The 21,076-nt window shown below is 38.9% G+C and overlaps 1 protein-coding gene across 3 annotated transcripts in view; it reads right to left on the bottom strand.

Annotated features, from left to right (window-relative positions):
• Positions 1 to 21,076, bottom strand: part of CTNNB1 (catenin beta 1) — a 42,304-nt gene that overhangs the window by 20,502 nt on the left and 726 nt on the right. The window lies entirely within an intron of this gene.

Here is a 21,076-nt window from a genome sequence, read left to right as displayed (position 1 = left end):
ACACAGAGAACTAAAGACAAATCAATAAAAAAAAATCAGGGAAAGGGCAGAAACCATCATTTCAAAGGAAAAATACAAAGTAAGCAATAAATACACACAAAAGAATTTAAACTCATTCATTTTTTGCATATCAGCCCAGCAGATTTAAAAGATTAGTAATATCGACTGCTAAGACGATACAGTTGACCCTGGAACAAGGGTTCGAAATGCGTGGCTGCACTTTACGTGATTTTTTTTTTCATCATGATTAAGTATACTCTTTAATCCCCATCCCCAATTTCAACCCCATGCACGCACCTCCCTTTGGTAACCATCAGTTTGTTCTTTATAGTTGAGTCTGTTTTTCTTTTTTTAATATAATTTATTGTCAAATTGGTTTCCATACAACACCCAGTGCTGATCCCAACAAGTGCCCTCCTCAATGCCCATCACCCACTTTCTCCTCTCCCCCACCTCCCATTCAACCCTCAGTTTGTTCTCAGTTAAGAGTGTTTCTTGTTTTGCCTCTCTTTTTTCCTTTGCTCATGTTTGGCTTTTTAAATTCCGTATGAGTGGAATCATATGTTACTTGTCTTCGACAGATTTATTTTACTTAACATCATGCTGTCTGGCTCTGTTCATGTTGTTGCAAATGGCAAGACTTCATTCCTTGTTATGGTTAAATAATATTCCACTGTGTGTGTGTGTGTGTGTGTGTGTGTGTGTGTGTGTATGTATGTGTATACTTTTGGCCCCCTCACCATCTTTTTTTTTTCCAAACACACACTAGAGTGAACTCTGAAAAGGCTAAATCATAGTACACGCACCTATAGTGGCTTCCTAGTGCACTTTGGATTTTATTCTATATCCTTATGGATCTGACATAAATATAGATGTATAGGTATAGGTATAGATACATATGCACAACCCACTATATCTTCTTTATCCTTCATCTATCGATGGACACTTAGGCTGCTTCCATACTTTAGGTATTGTAAATAATGCTGCAATAAACATAAGGGTGCATGTATCTTTTCAAATTAGTGTTTCTGTATTCTTTGGGTACAGATCCAGTAGTGGAATTACTGGATCACAGGGTAATTCTACTTCAAATTTTTTGAGAAACCTCCATACTGTTTCCCACAGTGGCTGCACCAATTTGCATTCCCACCAACAGTGTAAGAGGGTTCCTTTTTCTCCACATCCTGGTCAACACTTGTTTCTTGTATACATTTGTTTTTGTTTTTTTATAGTACAGTACTATAATAAATGTATTTTCCCTTATGATTTTAACATTTTCTTTTCTCTAGCTTACTTTATGGTAAGGATACAGTACTTAATACATACAACACACACAAAAAAATGTTTTAATCCTGTTTATGCTATTGCTAAGGCTTTTTTCTCTATCAACAGTAGGCTACTAGCCATTAAGTTTTGGAGGAGTCAAAGTTTTATGCAGACTTGGGACTACATGGGAACCGGTGCCCCTAATCCCCACATTATTCTAGAATCAACTGTAGTTCAACTACCAGAAACTTTTTGGAGGGTAGGTTGGCACTACCCATTAAATATGTGTAAATAACCTCTGACTTTAAAATTCCATTTTTATAATAGAAACATAATTTGTAGCAATATTCACAGAAGAATGCCAAGAGGTCTGCACAATGAAGCATTCATAGAAAAAAACTGGAAATTACCCAAATGCTCATCAACAAGGCAATGAATGAACAATAATTTATCCACTTGCCGAACAAACATGTAACACCTTTCATGTTACTGGCATTGCAGTAAGAGTGAATATCAGAGGGGCGCCTGGGTGGCGCAGTCGGTTAAGCGTCCGACTTCAGCCAGGTCACGATCTCGCGGTCCGTGAGTTCGAGCCCCGCGTCAGGCTCTGGGCTGATGGCTCGGAGCCTGGAGCCTGTTTCCGATTCGGTGTCTCCCTCTCTCTGCCCCTCCCCCGTTCATGCTCTGCCTCTCTCTGTCCCAAAAATAAATAAAAAACGTTGAAAAAAAAAAAAAAAGAGTGAATACCAGAGTCTGAGACTCAAGCTCGTACATCCAGTAAAGCCTGGATTCTGCTACTAGAAAGTTAAGCAATAAAAACAAAACAATTTAAAGAGAACTTCTGTGAAAGAAATAAACAAGGTGAGAAGAGAGTGAATGGTGGAGAAGGGCTATTCTAGGTAAGCATGGGATGACAGGAACATTTGAGCAGAGGAGGAGGAACCAGCCAGCTTAAGATGGGGCAGAACACTTCATGCAGAAAAAAAGTGGAAAGGAAGGTATGAGCTGTTTGGTAAAGGTACTAAAAAGTCACCAGTGTAACAAGAAATCAGGAACTATGAAAAGAGAAAGGACCAGATCAACAAGGATATAAAATAAAATCCAAAGTGCACTAGGAAGCCACTAGAGGTACACATGTACTATGATGTAGTCTTTTCAGAGTTCATTCTAAGTGTGTGTATGGAAAAAAAGATGGTGAGGGGCCAAAGAAAAGCAGGGACACCAATAAGGAAGCTACTGTAAGTGGTAAATCATCCAGGTGAGATGCAGTAGTGGATAACTATGTAGCCTTTAAAATGAATGAAGAAAGACACAGAAAAAAACCCCCACATATCTAATATGCAAAGCATTTGCACATTTTACGACATTTTTGCATACATTCCCAGAATTAAATGCATGTAAAAAATACATTCGTATCTGGGGCACCTGGGCAGCTCAGTCAGTTAAGCATCTGACTTCCACATAGGTCATGATCTCACAGCTTGTGAGTTTGAGTCCCGCATGGGCTCAGAGCCTGGAGCCTGCTTCAGATTCTGTCTCTCTCTCTGTCTTCCCCGGCTCATACTGTCTCTCTCTCAAAAATAAACATTAAAAAAATTTTTTTAAATACATTAGTATTAGAAATGATACTTTTCCACAGTGCCTGGGTGACTCAGTCGGTTGAGCGTCCTATTTCAGCTCATGGATTTTGTGAGATGGAGCCCTGAATCAGGCTCTCCCTCCCTCCCTCCCTCTCTCTCTGTCCCTCCTCTGCTCCCGTGCACGTGCGTGCACAACGTACTCTCTCTCTTTCAAAATAAATAAGCTTTAAAATAATTATATGTCTCCAAGAAAATAAATCATTTAGCCCCTATGTGTGTTAACCAGTGATACACAGCATTAAGGAAATGTTTCTAAGCATAAAAGCTAAGTGGCCCATAAAATAGACTTTCTGCAAAGGAAAGATGGTAACTTCTCAGCAACCATTTAGGACCTCAAGGCAAGAACAAATTGCTTTAAAAAAAAAAAAAAAAGGACATATTCTTTGGATAATAATGTTTTCCAAAAGCAAGGAGATCAAACTCACTGCAGTTTTTAAATACTTAGACAAATAACATTTTATTTAATTATATCAATAGTTTTCCTATTTTTTAGTAATTTCATAGAGATTTTCATTCATTTCTTGTTCTACTAAAGTGGTACTATTCTAAGAAACAACTGCATCACAATGTAATGCGCCAAGTTTTGTGGACTTATTTTAAATAATATATTTTACAGAATAATTTGAGGATGCAGCCTCGTAACATCAGGTAAACATCTAATTTTGCCCTTGATGTATTTAACAATGTACCATTATTAAATGCTTAGTAACTTTAGTTCTGAGCCTAATGTTATTTCATTGAATTTTCCCAGCAACCTTGTAAGTAGACAACATTCCCCAAATTATTAGATTAAAAGTCTGACTAGCAGCCGTTAATGAGTATAGTTGCTCCATTAAAATTGAAATCCAGGTCTTACATTTAAGCTCAGAGTCATGTGCCCTTTTAATCAAATCACATATCCCACTCGCACCCCAAAGTTAAAGACAATTAGTATTTAACAATGTTACAGATCAATTCAAGAGAAAGGTTAACAAAAAGAACTATATTCTTTGAACAGCGACTACAGAAAAAGATCAATCTAAGATGTGAATCACTATATACTTCATACTTTGACTATGTGCCTAGCCAGACAGCACTACTGCTGACAAGAAAATGCAATCAAACACGAGTATATCGTGCCAAGGAGATGGAAGAGTTATTTCGAGAGAGTTTCTACATGTTGATCTCTAGGCTCTGACTATAGGAAGAATTAATGGCAGGGAGTCAATGACTTCTAGGAGTAATTTATTTAATGCAATGCTTTCTATCCCTCAGCAATAACCTTCCTCTTTTTCACTTGTAGGAGTCTCCCTTTTCCACCATACCAGCACACAGACCTTTAAAAAATAAGAAAAAAAGTTCAATGTGTGAACCCTGTGAGGGCTGGGGCCCTTCAGTTGCACACTGTATCCAAAGTGCTTAGCATGTAATAAGCTTTTAGGTATCTGGCAGACTAAATGTGCCAATAAGAAAGATGTTCAAAAACTAGACAGTAGAATAAAATGTAATACAAAGGTTTAGATAGCCAACAAACAATTATGTATAACCTATGAGACTTCTTAAATTCCTTTAAAACATGAAATATTCATTTATGAAAGAACAGATCTCATCTGAAACAGAGGTCAACAAACTTGTTCTGTAAAGGGCCAGACAGTAATTACTTTAGGCTTTGTGGGCCATAAGATGGGAGTACACCAAAATAAAAAGCTCTGCACAGCAAAGGAAACCATCAACAAAATGAAAAGGCAACATAATGAATGGAAGAAGGTACCTGCAAATGATATACTGATAAAGGGTTAGCATCTTCTACAACTCAACACCAAAACACCCAAACAATCCAATTAAAACTGGACAGAGGACCTGAATAAACATTTTTCAAAAGAAGACCTACAGATGGCCAAAAGACACATGAAAAGATGCTCAACACCACTAATCATCAGGGAAATGCAAATCAAAACCACAATGTGATATCACCTCACACAACTCAGAATGGCTAATATCAAAATGACAAGAAATAACAAGAGCTAGCAAGGATGTGGAGAAAAGAGAATCCTTGTGCACTGTCAGTGAGAGTGGAAATTGGTGGAACCACTGTAGAAAACAGTATGGAGGTTCCTCAAAAAATGAAAAATAGAAATACTATATGATCCAGTAACTCCACAACTAGGTGTGTACCCAAAAAAACCCAAAAACACTAATTGGAAAAGATATATGCACCCCATGTTTACTGCAGCATTATTTATAATAGCCAAGATATGGAAGCAACCTAAATGTTCATCCACAGATGAATGGATAAAGATGATGTGGTATACATACACACAATGGGATACCACTCAGCCACTTAAAAAAAAAAAAAAAAAAAAAGGAATCTTGCCATTCAGGACAACATGGAGGGCCCTAGAGGGTATTATTATGCTAAGTGAAGTCAGATAAAGAAAAATAAATACCATATGATTTCACTTGTATGTGGAATCTAAAAAAAAAAAAAAAAAAAAAAGAACAAAAAGCCAGAAAGACTCATAAATACAGAGAACTAGTGGTTGCTGTATGGGTGAAGAGGTGGGGGAATGGGTGAAATAGGTGAAGGGGATTCAGAGGTACAAACTCCCAGTCATAAGATAAATACATCACAGAGATGAAAAATACGACATTGGGAACACAGTCAGTAATATTGTAATAGCACTGTATAGTGATAAGTGGCAACTGTTTATCATGATGAGCAGTCAAGTCACTACGTGGTACACACGAAACTAATACAACACTGTGCGTCAACTATACTTCAACAATAAAAATTAAAATAAAAAACTTTGTCACAGCTACTCAATTCTCTTGTAGTGTGAAAGCAACAACAGACAACATGCACATGAACAAGCATGGCTGTACTTGAATAAAACTTTACTCCTGGAAATTGCAAATCTGCTATTTCCCATAATTTCACATGTCAAGAGATCTTATCCTTGACTTTTTAATCAGTCATTAAAAAATATAAAACGTATTCTTAGTTCTCAGGCCATACAGAAACACGTGGAGGACAGAAGTTGACCATCCCCTCATTTATTTATTACATACTTTCACTGGCAACAAACCAAAGGCAAGTGAGTTTACATTTTAATTAAGTACATTAAACCTAAATGTGAAGACCCATAACAGAAAGGGTTTTTAAGTGAGCTAACAGGTTACTTGAGAGGTCACACAGTTTTTGCCTGTATCTTCAGAAACAGGTTGTGTAAAAAACAAAACTGGACCAAATGACACATGAAAGCCACAACAAGACCATTTATTTGGGAAAACCAATTTAGGCCATTAAGACTGGGTATGGACTAAACCAGAATTAAGCCTCAATATATGCATACCTTTAAAAATCTTTTTTTACTATAAAGATCTCCAACTTTGTTTGAAGGACCCTTTAAACTGACTACCAGATCCTTCCAATGGTTCTTACCTGGAAATTTAAAAAACAAGAGGACTCTGCTCCATCCCCATGGTTCTCTATCCCAGTAGAACTGGGATAGGACCCTGGCATTGCAATTTTTAATTTGTTTGAAGCGTCATACATGTTGCTGACACTGATACCCCCAAAGAAGGGCTACAGCTATAGACAAATAATATGATTCAATTCTATTATATATAACATGCTGTTACATGCATAACAATGTTATATGTATAATGTTTTATATATATAACATTAGTCAGTAACTCAAATTAAATTAAATTAAAACAAATGTGACTCCACAGAGCAACCCCAGGACCAGCTCCTAAAGAAGCATCTATTCATTAAGACACTACAGATTCTAATTACTTAATCTTTTATCAACCTTCAATACCCCACCATACATGTCAAGTTTATGTTACTCTCCCAAACAGAAGGACATTTTTGCTGCCTTTGACAGCTTTACCATATTAACAAGTTTCCTAATCATGAGGCTCTCTTATATTTAGAAAGAATAGCAGAATACTACAAAAGGTAGAGTGAGCTAGAAAGCTTTTATTTTCAAAATGTGACTACTTTCATTATCTCAATACAAAAAACCTTCAAGGAATAATAGCTCTAAATCTGTTCGAAGTCCAAAAATACACCAGTAAAATGAGTCATAACCTGGAGGTATATATCAATGTCTCATTGGCATATTGTTTTTTGTTTTCTCAATTTGCCAATTTGTTAATCAAGATTTTGTTTCACAAGTTTTCCCACAATTCCTTCATTTACTCAACAGTTCAAGGACATAGCAATACCAAGGGCATGAATACAACGTATGCATAGATTTCATTTATTGAGTGCTGATGCATAGGGGCACTTGTACCCCAATGTTTATAGCAGCACTTTCAACAATAGCCAAATTATGGAAAGAGACTTAATGTCCATCAACTAATGAATAAAGAAATTGTGGTTTATATGCACAATGAAATACTACGTGGCAATGAGAAAGAATGAAATATGGCCTTTTGTAGCAACGTGGATGGAAATGGAGAGTGTGATGCTAAGTGAAATAAGTCATACAGAGAAAGACAGATACCACATGTTTTTACTCTTATGTGGATCCTGAGAAACTTAACAGAAGACCATGGGTGAGGGGAAGGAAAAAAAAAAAAAAAAAAAGGGTTAGAGAGGGAGGGAGCCAAAACGTAAGAGACTCTTAAAAACTGAGAACTGAGGGTTGATGGGTGGTGGGAGGGAGAGAAGGGTGGGTGATGGGCATTGAGGAGGGTACCTGTTGGGATGAGCACTGGGTGTTATATGGAAACCAATTTGACAAAAAATTTCATATTAAAAAAAAAAGATTTATTCAACAAATTTTTATGTAACTGCTACTCGCGAGGACGTGTAATAGATTCTGGGTATACAGTGGCAATTAAAGCAGATATGGTCCTTGCATCCTTGACCGGAAGGGAAACAATAAGTGAATAAACAATTACAAAGAGTGATAAGTGTATATAACTAAGTCACAAGTGGAAGAAGGGAGTAGAATGACACAAGGACAAATGGAAGGTTTTAGAGTGGACAAAGCCTTCTTGAAGGTAATTTTCAAGCTGAGACTTGAAGAAGGATGCAAAAGAGCCAGCATGTAAGGAGCAGAGCAGAAACATTCCAGAAACAAGAAATAACATGTACAGAAGCCCAGAGTCATGAAGACCCGATCACTTTAAGAACTAAACCTTGAGACCAGAGTGGTTCAATTATAGTGGGAAAGAGTGGATGCAATGAGATGAGGCTGAAAATAGCCAGATTGTGTAGGGCTGTCTAGCCTTCGGTTCAGGAATGCATTTCTTTTTCCTAAGTGCCACTGAAAGTCCACGAAAGGTCATAAGCTGGTTAATAACAAGATCTCATGGAGTTTTTAAAGCTGGTTTTGGTTATATGGGAAAACAACTGAAAGAGAACAAGAAATAAAAAAGGGAACCTGTAAAGAAACCATAGCAAATAGTCCAGGTAATAGGTGGTGGCAGCTTAAGCTCAGATCGTAGCACTAAGCACAAAAATAGCTACACTGGAGAAATACTTTGGAGGTAGAAACAATAAGACTGTTGATGGACTAGTTCTAATAAATGAGAGGAATTAAAGTAGGATAAGTGGAATTAAAGAAGAGTCCTACGTATTTGGGTTGAGCAATTAAGTTGTGATACTAAGTTTAGTGCAATGTAGGAAAAAAGAGGAGAATGTTTCTAGAACTGCACTGTCCAATATGGCAGCCACTTGTTACATGCGGTTATTTACATTTACTTTCATAAAAAATTTAGTTTTTCATATTGCCATATTCAAATGCTCTAGAGCCACATGTAGCTGGTGGCTACCACACGGGGCAACATAGATGTAGAACATTTCCACCACCACAGAAAATTCTACTGGTGAGTAGAAGGAAGGTGTTACAGAAGGAAGAAAGAAATATATACATAATACCAAATGCTAGGTGGTCCAGCAAGACTAAAGCTAAAAAGTATCCACACGGTTGGTCAACACGCAGGTCCAATAGGAGCTCAGCAGAGCATAGTCGCTGAAATAATGAAAGCAGAGCATGACCTGGAATGGGAGATGAAAAAGTGCAGACATGTCCATAGGGTATGGACACACCATGAAATAGAGCAGAGAAGTAAATGGGGCATTAGCCGGAGGAAAACAAAGGGTGTCATTTCTAGAATATTCACCCAGCCAACACACCTTTACTGTGCACCCATAACTTCTAGACATTCTTCTGAGCACCAGAGATATAAAATCAGGACAAGATCAGGAGAGGAAGAAAGAACAAACAAGCAAACAGTGTTATTTCAGAGTATAATTAAGTGCCACAAACCAAATAAAAGAATAGAATATGATAAAATTAAAATGAGCGAACAGAAAAGACCTCAACGTAGAAGTGGTATCTAAACATGAGCCATAAATGACAAGAAGGAACCATCTCTGCAAATGTCTGGAATATACCTGTATGCTACTGGGAATGATCTAAATGAGATGATAAGATTCACTCAACACATACTTACTGATCATCTATTATGTAGTATGACTCTAGGCACTGGGAGGAAGAAAGCAGTGAAGGACACAGACAAAAATCCCTGTCTTTCTGGAGTTTACATTCTAGTAGGCTAAGAAAAAAGAAAACAAACAATCAAAAAAACCAAAATATTATGTTAGAGAGTGACAAGGGCTATGGAGAAACATAAAGCAAGAAAGGAGATAGGAAGATGGGGAAGGACTGTGATTTTAGACAGCACAGCAAGAAAAAAGCCTGAAGGGGATGAGGAAGTGAGCCATGATATGGGATCATGCTTGACCAGTTGGAGGAAAAACATAACAGCCTGCACAGATAAAGAAGACAAAAGTAGTAAGTGATAAAGAGAGTGTAGACACGGAGGGATTTGTGCTTTTACTGGGTAAGCACCTGGAGGTTTCTGAACAGAAAAGTTACATATCTACTGCTTTGTAAGGGTTACCTCTGGCTGCTGTGTTGAAGATATATTTTAGAAGAGCAGAGGTGTAAGTAGGGAGACCAGTTAGGAAGCCTTTGCAGTAACCCAGGCAAATGATGACAACGGTACTGCTATGGTTAGAAATGGTTAGATTTTAGATATTGTTAAAGGGAGAAAAAACAGGATTTACAGACAGGGTTTCCATACTGAGTGTTAGAGAAACAGGAGTCAAGAACAATATGGTTAGGGCTGCCTGGGAGGCTCAGTCAGTTAGGCGTGTGACTCCTGATTTCCGCTCACATCATGACCTCGCCATTCATGGGTTCGAGCCCTGTGTTGCACTCTGCTTTGACGGCATGGAGCCTGCTGGCAGTTCTCTGTCTCTGTCTCTCTCTCAAAATAAATAAACACCAAAAAATGAAAAAGAACAATATGATTAGAAGTCTGAGTACCTGGCACTCTCTCTCTCTCTCAAAAATAAAAATAAACATTAAAAAATCTTTTTTAGGGGCGCCTGGGTGGCGCAGTCGGTTAACCGTCCGACTTCAGCCAGGTCACGATCTCGCGGTCCGGGAGTTCGAGCCCCGCGTCAGGCTCTGGGCTGATGGCTCAGAGCCTGGAGCCTGTTTCCGATTCTGTGTCTCCCTCTCTCTCTGCACCTCCCCCGTTCATGCTCTGTCTCTCTCTGTCCCAAAAATAAATAAACGTTGAAAAAAAAAATTAAAAAAAAAAAATCTTTTTTAAAGAAGTGGGGGGCGGGGGTCGCCTGGGTGGCTCAGTTGGTTGAGCATCCAACTATAGCTCAGGTCATGATCTCAGTTTGTGAGTTTGAGCCCCACGTCGGGCTCTGTGCTGACAGCTCAGAGCCTGGAGCCTGCCTGCTTTGGATTCTGTATCTCCCTCTTTCTGCCCCTCCCCTGTTTGTGCGTGCATGCTTTCTCAAAAAAATATATATATATATTAAAAAAATTTAAAAAAAAAAAGAAAAGCCTGAGTTAACTGGAAAGATAACAGTTCCATTCAGAAACAACTAAGAGAAGCAGCCATTAGGGGAAATTGAGAGCTCATTTCTAGAAAAGTTAAGTCTGTGATACTTCTTAGACACCCCAAAATTTTTCTTCAAAATAGCTGGGTATTAGAATCTAAAGTTTAGGAGAGAAACCCAAGCTAGGGATATAAATTTGGAAGTCCGAAGCAAACAGATTAAATGCCATCTGTTTAAAGCTATGAGACTAGAGAGTGTATTTAGACAACAAAAAGTAAGTCTTAAGACTAAACTCTCAGTCACATCAATAAAGAGATCAGAGAGAGAACAGAAAACCCAAAGGAGACTAAGAAGGAACCACCAGCAAGGCAGGAAGAAAACCTGCTAGCAGACATCGTAGCCTAGAAGCCAAAGAAAGTGTTTCAAGCAACTGTGCCAAATGCTACTCAGAGGTTAAATGAGATGAGGACTGTTAATTTATAACATGGTGATTTCCTGGTATGGGTTCAAAAGAAAGGGAGAGTGAATAAAAGCAATTGTTTCAAGCTATTTTGTGTGGGTGGTGGGTAAAAGGGGAGACAGGAAGAAAAAATTGTTTTAAAATGAGGTAAGCAATATCATGTTTGTGTGCTCATGGGAAGAGCCAGCACAGAAGGAAAAACCAATGATGCAGGAGAAGGGAGACTGAGGACAGTGATAATATTCTTGAGACCAAGAAGGGAACGAGATCTAGTATACAAATGAACTGGTTGTCTCGGAACACTACAGTTCATCCAGTGATGGAGAAAGTAAAGCGCACAGTCACAGATACAGGAGCATGCAGAATTTTTTAAATCATTCAATATGCTTAGTGAGGTAGAAAGCAAGGGTATTAGATGAGGAAGAATAGGGGACAAGGTGTTGGAATGTTAGAGGAAAAGAATGATGCAATCATAAAAGAGAGCGAACTAACAGACTGGGGACCACTGGGGATGAAGCCAGGGAGAGACAAAGTTGTTGAAAGTGTATATAAGTGTATATAAGTGTATGTAAGTGTTGAAAGTGTATATAAGAAAGTGGGGCACTTGAAATCAGATTGGAGAGGGGCACCTGGCCCAGTCAGTTAAGTGTCCTGACTCTTGATTTTAGCTCAGGTCATGATCTCACGGTTCAGAGAGTTTGGCCCCACATCCAGATCTGTGCTGGCAGCACTAAGGCTGCTTGGGATTCTCTCTCTCTCTCTCCCTCTCTGCCCCTCCCCTGCTCTCTCTCAGAATAAACTTAAAAAAAAAAAAAGAAATGAGATTGGGGAGGGGGTAGTAATTAGTATAAGACGAAGCATTCTAGGATATGACAATGGGAACATGTGGTTGAATTAGAGTGAAAAATGAGATCACTGGAGGAGAAGAAAAGAAAGGAATAGGCCAGAACATCTTTTATACCAGTGTTCCTCAAAGAGCCAGACCACGACACCATGAGGAGCCTGTGCCAGATTATAAATCAAACATGCTGCTTCCTTTATCAAAAAAGACTTGCTGCAAAAAAAAGTCAGCTGGACTAAACAGTGAATTTAGTGACAGAGGTGATTTATATTCTGGCACAAACCCCTTATCATAATCCTCACTAGTAACAAACAGTTCAGACCAGACGACATTTTGAGTAGCGCTGCTCTACACAGACACTGATATCTCCAAGAATTATGACAGAAATAAAAGAGGACACTGAGCCAAGCTAATAAAGTGTTCAAGGAAGGAGGGAGATGACCCTCCTTACTTTTTCTTCTCTTCTCAAATATCCCAACACCTCCCCAGGAAGTCAGTAGATGACTGAAATAAAGAGGGGTAGGGGGTAGTATAATTTGATGGCATGAGAGTCAAAGATCGAAGTTCTGGAAAATAACGGTTAAGAAGTGAATGAAAAACAAAGACACTGTCTCTACCTCTCAGCTTAGTAGTAAAATGTGTGCAAAAAGGGAAAACATTTACCACTGAGAGAGCTGCAAGGAAGTAGCATTATCAGGGGACAGACTAGGTTACAGTTGGAGTAAGAGAGAGAAGGGAACATTCCCAGAATACACTGAAAATAAAAGGAGTTCTAGGAGTTACATAAGGTACAGTGAGTGATAAAAGGTGGGAGATGGAGACTTAAAAAGTAACGGGATTAGAATCTGGAGGAAGGGATAAGGCTAATACAGAAGAGTTAGGTAGAACTGAAAGAACAAAGTCCTTGAAACCACATGGGTCAGGACTGGCCTCTGACCAGAATATACTATTTCCTCCATTTTATTTTATTTTTTTAAGTTTATTTATTTATTTTGAGAGAAAGCACACATGAAAGCGGGGAAGAGGCACAGAGGGGGAGAGAATCCCAAGGAGGCTCTCAGAGCAGAGCCCAACTCAGGACTTGATCTCTCTGTGAAGTGTGAGATCATGACCTGAGCCGAAATCAGGAGTCAAGACACTTAACCAACTGAGCCACCCAGGTGTCCCTCCTCCATTTTAAAGATGGACACTCGATGCAGACTGACAGGGTGTTGAAGGAGTTCCTGCTTAGCTTCTGATGGACGAGAGGGGACTCATCTGAAAAGCAGAGAAGGTTAAATAGTCTTCCTGTCTTGGAGCTTTCTAGAGAAACATAGTATCTGGGATATAATGGCAAAGGGAGAAACGTGAAGTCCTTTAGCATATAGTCAGGGTATTCTTCAAGCAGATCAGTACGTATTCTTACAAAAAAAAAAGGGATCCAATTAGCTGAGCCTAAAAAACCAAACTTTAAAATCAAGCAAAATGCGAGAAAACAGACTAAACTTACTAAGCTATCTAAAGAGTTCTATGTCCACGCATACTAGGTGTCCTGTAACATTTGGTGTCCACTTTTGCATCTATGAACTATTAGGGAGATATATGTCTGACACCACTGCATTCTTTCAGTAGCTCAGAAAATACTTTAGGTGTCTCAGCCAGCACTTTCTACACAGTGGAATGGAACTCGACTTGGGAAACCTCCACAGTTAGATTGAAAAATATGTCTAAGAAACTCTGGTTCCTGCTTTACACATACGGCACTCATCTAGTATGTGGAAAACTTCAAAGACTTGCTCCCTACACTCTTACCCCCAAACCACTTAATTATACTTAAAAAATAGAGTAGTTTACAACAACCACCCCTCGGTGCAAATTACTACAATCATTTAAGATCACCTTCAAATTGTATTTCCAAGAAATTCTGCAGTCATTTTTATATGGACAATGTCTAATAAAATGGGTATATGTACATACACATATATCACAATTATTTAAGCTATCATAAAACCCTTTTAATAAAAGAAGCTTATTAAACTAGCCCTTCGGCCTTTGCACATCTTTTACTTCCAAGTCAAATCAACTACCAGCATTTAAGATAAGACTTATGAATCACAGATATGGTTTGTATGCCACAAGGATTTATGAACTTGAAAGAACGTAGACAGGTTAAAAATCTCTCCCCCTGCCCAATTTTTTAAACTAATTGTTTAACATACCTGTTACGAATTTTGAAAGGAAACTACCGGCATAACAACATGTGAATGACGAAATCACAAGTAGAACTGTGGGAACGTTAGTGAAGAAATTAAGAGAGGGAAAAAAATAGGAGAGAAAACGGGAAGTGCTATGGAGCATTTTCACCCCAGCATCATCCAGCTGTTCACACTATTCAAACTGCTGGGAATGAGGGGGAGCCTTTTCAACAAGTTCAAAAGAAATCAAAGGCCGGAAATTTCTGGAATATTGTAAGGGAAACTTTACAGTGGCTTGGTAAAGTTACACAGGGATAGGAGGATAGGCCAGGGAGTCAGTAACCTCTGAGACAGATGTTTTGTAAAAAGTCCATTGATCAGTTTAGTTTGTATTCTATACCATATCGTATAAAATACATTTGTAGCACTATTCTCAGATACTGCTTTTTATAACCAATGTTGTCCTATGCATTGCACTTTCAGTCCAGACATAGCTTGCTTGTCATTTAAACATGTAGTCTGCAGGTTAAATATGTAATTAAACATGTAGTCTGCCAACTTTTCCAACTCCGGAAATGAAAATTTTTACCCTAGCAAAAAAAGATTTAACCAAAATCTAACTGCCTTTATAAATTTATTCTGACCAAATAATAGAATGCCATTAATTTAAATAAAACTTACGTTCAATATATTTTTACTTATCTAAACTTTGTTTTTAAGTTTTGGATTTGGTCTGATAATAGTTTATCTTAAAAGTGTAGACTTCAGGGGTACTTGGGTGGCTCAGGTGGTTCACCATCCAATTTCAGCTCAGGTCATGATCTCAAGATTTGGTTCGTGGGTTTGGCCCCACATCGGGCCTGGAGTTGGCTTCAGATTCTGTGTCTCCCTCTCTCTCTGCCCCTCGCCCACTCATGCTTTCGGCCTCAAAAATAAACATTAAAATTTTTTTTTAGGGGTGCCTGGGTGGCTCTGTTGGTTAAGCGTCCGACTTCGGCTCAGGTCATGACCTCACGGTTCGTGGGTTCGAGCCCCGCGTTGGGCTCTGTGCTGACTGCTCAGAGCCTGGAGCCTGCTTCGGATTCTGTGTCTCCCTCTCTCTCTGCTTCTCCCCCACTCATGCTCTGTCTCTCTGTCAAAAATAAATAAACATTAAAAAAATTAATTTTTTAAAAAAAGTGTAGACTTCAGATAAAAACCAGGAGAACATGATTTAAAGGCATTAATAAAATTTTAGGCTGACATGATTATGTACATGCAGTCACAGTATCTCCAGTGTTTTTAATACCTTCACAGATTAAGTTTTGAGATCTCTTTTAAAAATACTTTAAAAAGCTATAATTAAGATGATCAAGTTGTTATTTTTCCTTTTCCTTGACCCAAACCATCTTATAATTCCTAAACTTAATTGAGTCTTCCAGATTTCACAATCACATGAAAATGTTAAGTTCCTGTGTATAATCAATTGATAGAAGGCATCTTCCAAGTGCCAAAACATAACCCTAATAGTTTAACAATCTTATTTCCTAAGTTATACAAACCCACAGATTCATATTATCTTCATTTCAGAATCATTAAGAACTGTACTCTAAATGGAAGTACTGCAGATGTTACAAACTAGCAGTATCCTGCTAGTAGGTGTATTTTATTTGTGCTGAACAGTGTCTTTAAACATGAATTTCATTCACCAACATGTGCAAATCAAAGGATGCACATTAATCTGATCCTTCTTCTCTCAAAAAAAACCAATCAGATGATATGACAATATGAACAATACAGTTCATGTGGGAATATACCAACACAATGGCTGGAACCGAAGACTGGCTGCTTAGATGGAACTTGTACTCTCCAATTTCTTGCAGCCCACGGTCTCAGACACCCCATGCTGTCTGGTCCTAGAAACACTGAGAGGCCATTCCCACTATAACAGAAGACCAAACCTATATGGCTTTTGAAAACAATCTTACTTTTGTCACTTATCTTGAATGCCAACATGTTGTATGTCAGCCAATTTCAAGAGATAAATTAAGTCCCTAATAGGTAGACTTTTTCAGTAAACTGTATGTACATGATTTTTAAAGGAACTTTCAAATCTACTCTCATCTCTTATAAAAATCTTGGAAAATTGGGACAGAAGCTATTTGACCTTAGAAATAATAAATGCTGCAAATACTAAGAAGTAACCTGGACATCTAATTCCAAAAATGATTCTTTATGAAGGAATACAATCCATTCTGGAATAACCACTTACATAAAACAATTGAGACATTCTTGCCGTGTTTAAAGAAAAAAAAAAAAAACTCCTAACTATAATACATTTCTCAAATAGTCAAAAAATCATTAACATTTCCACAATATTATGCTGAATTCCAAGAGCAAAAATACTGTCATTTCCCTTCCCTACATCAACTTTTCAATTTCATTTCAACCACCCATTATGAAAAAGACATCTAAAATTTTTTCTAAGCCGATGAGTTTTCCGTAAAATTAACATCTGACTTCCAAAAGGTAATTGAGAATACACTTTATTCTTGTTACTAATAATCCTATTTGAAACAAGTATATTCATAAAAAAAAGTGTTACTAACAGAAACATAAGAACTTTAATACAGGAGCATGGAGAAAGGTTTTTATTGAAAAACTTAAAGGGCAAAAAATTAGTGTATCACCACCCACAACTCTACACAATGAGAGCCTATAGTAACTATGGTCCAGAGTTCACATACACTGACTCAGCTAGCTTTGTTTTTATCTAGATCCTAACACAGACATATTCCTTAATAATATAACTGAGTTGAGCACTTACTCATGTTTTATCATGTAATGGATTTAGACAAATTGAGTGATTCAATTAACCTTTGCTGACCATTTTAGTTTCTGTAACTCATTAAGATTGCTAAACACCTGATCTTTTACCCCCAAATTATCAGTTTTTGGTTTTACCATTATGATATACTTAACCTACTTAAAGTGACTTAAATATGTGATCCCTATTTTAACTTTGATCTCTCTCCTATAAATATTGGTTGAAATGACATTTTCTCAAGCCAGTCTTTTAATCAGAAATATTAATATGAATAAATTATTCTAGAATTCAAAAGGTTTCCCAATTGATGCGTTCTCATCAGAATTATCCAAAAATAGATTCCATACAAACTTGCTGGGGGTAAAAAAAAAAACAAAAAACAAAAAAACCAGAAGCATTACATTATATCCACTGGAGGGCACTCAACATGACCAAAGTATGCAATGAAAACATGCCCTAACACTACTCTCACTCTGCTGCAGCATCAGGTTTGAGGGAGACTCTGGGGGTGGGAATGTCTCTTAAGAGATGTCCACAATTAAATTTTAAAAAGGCAGTTAAACTCTAAAACAGGGTTCCTAATTTAACTTACTTTTCTCTGTTAAGAGCATCTTTTTCTTCAGAGAAAATAAGTTTTATACATACTTTTAAGGACAGCAGGGTTCAAGCCTCAACAGAGGGGTCTAAGTTTCCAACTGAGTCAAGCTCAGTCTTGCATGAAACGCAAAAGCGGCATTCTTAAGTCAACAGAAGAAATAACCTTCTCCTGAGTTTAAATGATGAAAAGCCATTGAGTTAATTCCTACTCATTTTCTTTTTTTTTTTTAATGTTTTTTTCAACATTTATTTATTTTTGCGACAGAGAGAGACAGAGCATGAACGGGGGAGGGGCAGAGAGAGAGGGAGACACAGAATCTGAAACAGGCTCCAGGCTCTGAGCCATCAGCCCAGAGCCTGACGCGGGGCTCGAACTCACGGACCGCGAGATCGTGACCTGGCTGAAGTCGGACGCTTAACCGACTGCGCCACCCAGGCGCCCCTCCTACTCATTTTCAAGCAACATAAATCACACATTTTCCCCCTTTGTGGAACCTGAGAAGTATATACTTATTTTAGCCTATTAGCCAGTTATCTAATCACACAATTAGAACAGCATCACATTAACAATGGTCTGTTGAAAAATGAGAACTGATTCTGCAAATCAGTATCCTCTATATTAGGGTACTGGAGGCAGTAGCTACATGCTCTGGAATCCTCAGAAGCAGTCCCTAGTCTTTGTTTACTATTTACTTTTATGGTATAAAAATGTTTTCAGTCAAGCTATTTCAACAGAAGATATCACATTCCCAACAAAAAGAGAGTTACAAGAAAACAAGGTTAATACAACTCATGTTTTCAAAAACAATGTCACAAGTCTATATGCACTACACAACAGTTGCTGATACTGAAAAAGTGTGTCCTACTCTAAAAGGCGTTCACCCCTTCCGTCCTGGGTTAGCAATCAAGCACACTTCCCACCAAGCTCTAAGTACAAACTTAAAATTCACCCCCTGATTATCAGCAACTAGTAAACCATGAAAGAGAAACAAAATCTTGTTGTAACTGAACAGATACATTCTTTCATTTCAATAACACAAAAGTTTCACTTGGCTAAATATACTTAGTCCATTTCTGGAGTTTTAATTTCACCGCTTCTTAAAACTATAAAAAAAGATACTCAAACTTCTGAATTACCCACCTCCCTAGTTTCAATATTTACGCTCTTCTTCCCACCCTCCAAACAATAAAGACGGGTATCTGCAGACAGTTTTCCTAAGTGCTACACCTTCAAATACCCTTAGAGAAATTGGCCTACTTCATTCATGTCTTCCCTTCTATTTGGGAAGTATCTCTCTGAAAACAAGCACACAAAACTTTATTTATGTGAGGAATTTTTACTCTAGGCCTGACTAGTAATAATAGGAAGCTCAATTCAGTTTGAGAAGTTTAATACTTACTCTACACTCTACATAAACTCTTGGCAAAGAAAGTAGTCAGATAACAACAACTGGTTCAAAAAAAGAAAACTTTTGAATGCTTCTTGACACTTGAACAGTGGTAAAAAACAGTGGTTTTACTTTTTCATTAACCACCTTATTCTTAAAACTTCATTTTCCCTGGAAACTCTTTAAAACGACTGTTCCCCAACCTCGGGGAGAAGAATCTCAAGCCTAGGACTCCACAAGGACTCTAAGTTGCATGCTATACTAAACTTCCTACTGCATTTCATTTCCCCCTCAAGGACTTCAGACTTGAATAGTCTCAGCATTCCTTTAATCCTATAGAACAGTCTTCTGCAAGTTTTTCAAGTTACTGTTGCAATCACTTTAGGGCCTTGTCCTTGTACATGGCCTTCAGAACAAAGACTAGGTCAAAGTAATGAATACTGGTGCAAATTGAGCAAATTTTGTGAAATGATATTCTCAAGTAACCATAATGGTACTTTTTTTTTAAATCCAGAGATTTCTGTGGGTTTAAAATAAATACTGCAGCAGCCTGTTTAGACCCAAAACAAAGCCTCCAAAGTAGTTTAGGTCACTAATCTAAGCGGATACTTAACAGTAGCATTACGTAAACACATTTCAAGGCTTGTCGACTATTTTGTAGGACGAAGACAAGTTCACACGAAGAATATCTGAAGGTACTGAATGTTCAACAACTCACAGTAACGAAATGGCTTCCTAAATTCCACACAAAATGCTTTATAACTCCAACGATCTGAGAAACAGTAGCCTAGACTTTATCAAAGGATAGCCGTCTCTTCAAGTTGATGTCTAGTCTAAGCCACCACTATTCACGACACAAAGCTCTCATTTCACTAAAACCACTCCTCGATTTCCTTTTGCCGACCTCTGCATACCAGCAGGCCAGTCTCTCTTCATTCACCACTCACAAACTCGGGGGGGAGGGGAGACCACAGATGTCTGGAAGATACAAAGTATGGACACAATGCTCCCTGCGAAAGGGAACAGAAAACCAAGGAAACAACTACACCCAACTGCCAAAGCTTTTAAGTTTCGCGGATTCAGAAGCTGGCTTTGAGAACTTCGAAAGTCTCTGTTCAAAATCCTCTCCCGAGACAAAACACTGAAAGAAGTTGCAACACTTGAATTTCATTTGGTCAATTTTGTAGCGAGGGAAAAATTCACTCCGCTGAAAAGAAAAACGTGCTCCAAAAATCACGTTTAGCTGCCATAAAAGTATCTGAATACATCATTTCTACCAAGATTCTCCTCCAAGCAGTCAGAAGCTGAATCCCGCGGTTCGCTTGATAAACAGTAAAAGCCAGTCGCCCTGGCCCCCGCCCCTATTTTTACAAGGGTCTCACACCCACCGCCGTAAATCCAAGACTCTCAGTACATTGCACGCCGTTTCCACTCACCTGCACGGAACAAGAAAATTTAGGTGCAGGACATGGATTTATTCGTGCAAGCCCTACTGACGCATCGCGCCGTCTGCACTAGGAGTTTGGTTCCTCTAAGGTTTAAAGTTGCTCGGATCCAAACAAGAACCAGTGCCAAACTCACAGAAACAGGGCATTAAAAAAAAAAAAAATACTAACAATTCTCTTTAAGGATTCTCTTAATTCGTTCTCGAGAAACGGAAAGAGGGAATCGGAACAGAAAGTCTCCTGGCCCTATCGGCCCGGCAGATGGGACCTAGGCTGGCGTCCCAGGCCCAGCACCCGTACCCCAACTCCCCGCTGGGGCTGGGAAGGCGGAGCACCCCCACCCTCCGTCCCCACCCCGCCCCCCACCCCGGCCCGGAGCATCCCGAGGCGCAGGGTCCCTCCCCCAAACTCGGCCGCGGCCGGAGCCCCGGACGGAAACCACAGCCTCCCCCGCGCCCGCCCGCCCCCGCCGGCCATCGAGCTCCCGGACGCGCCCTCGCGTCGCCCCCTCCCCTCCAGCGGCGCCCCGGGGGCCCCCGAGGAGCAGCGCTACCGGAACCCGGGCCCGGCCGCCGCCCTCCGCCCCCCGGGCGCG

Source organism: Herpailurus yagouaroundi, unplaced genomic scaffold (assembly GCF_014898765.1).
Source record: "Herpailurus yagouaroundi ecotype Mexico unplaced genomic scaffold, PumYag 159, whole genome shotgun sequence".
Classification (NCBI taxonomy): Eukaryota; Metazoa; Chordata; class Mammalia; order Carnivora; family Felidae; genus Herpailurus; species Herpailurus yagouaroundi.
The sequence above is the reverse complement of the archived record's forward strand: the minus strand, read 5'-3'. Positions and strand labels throughout refer to the sequence as shown.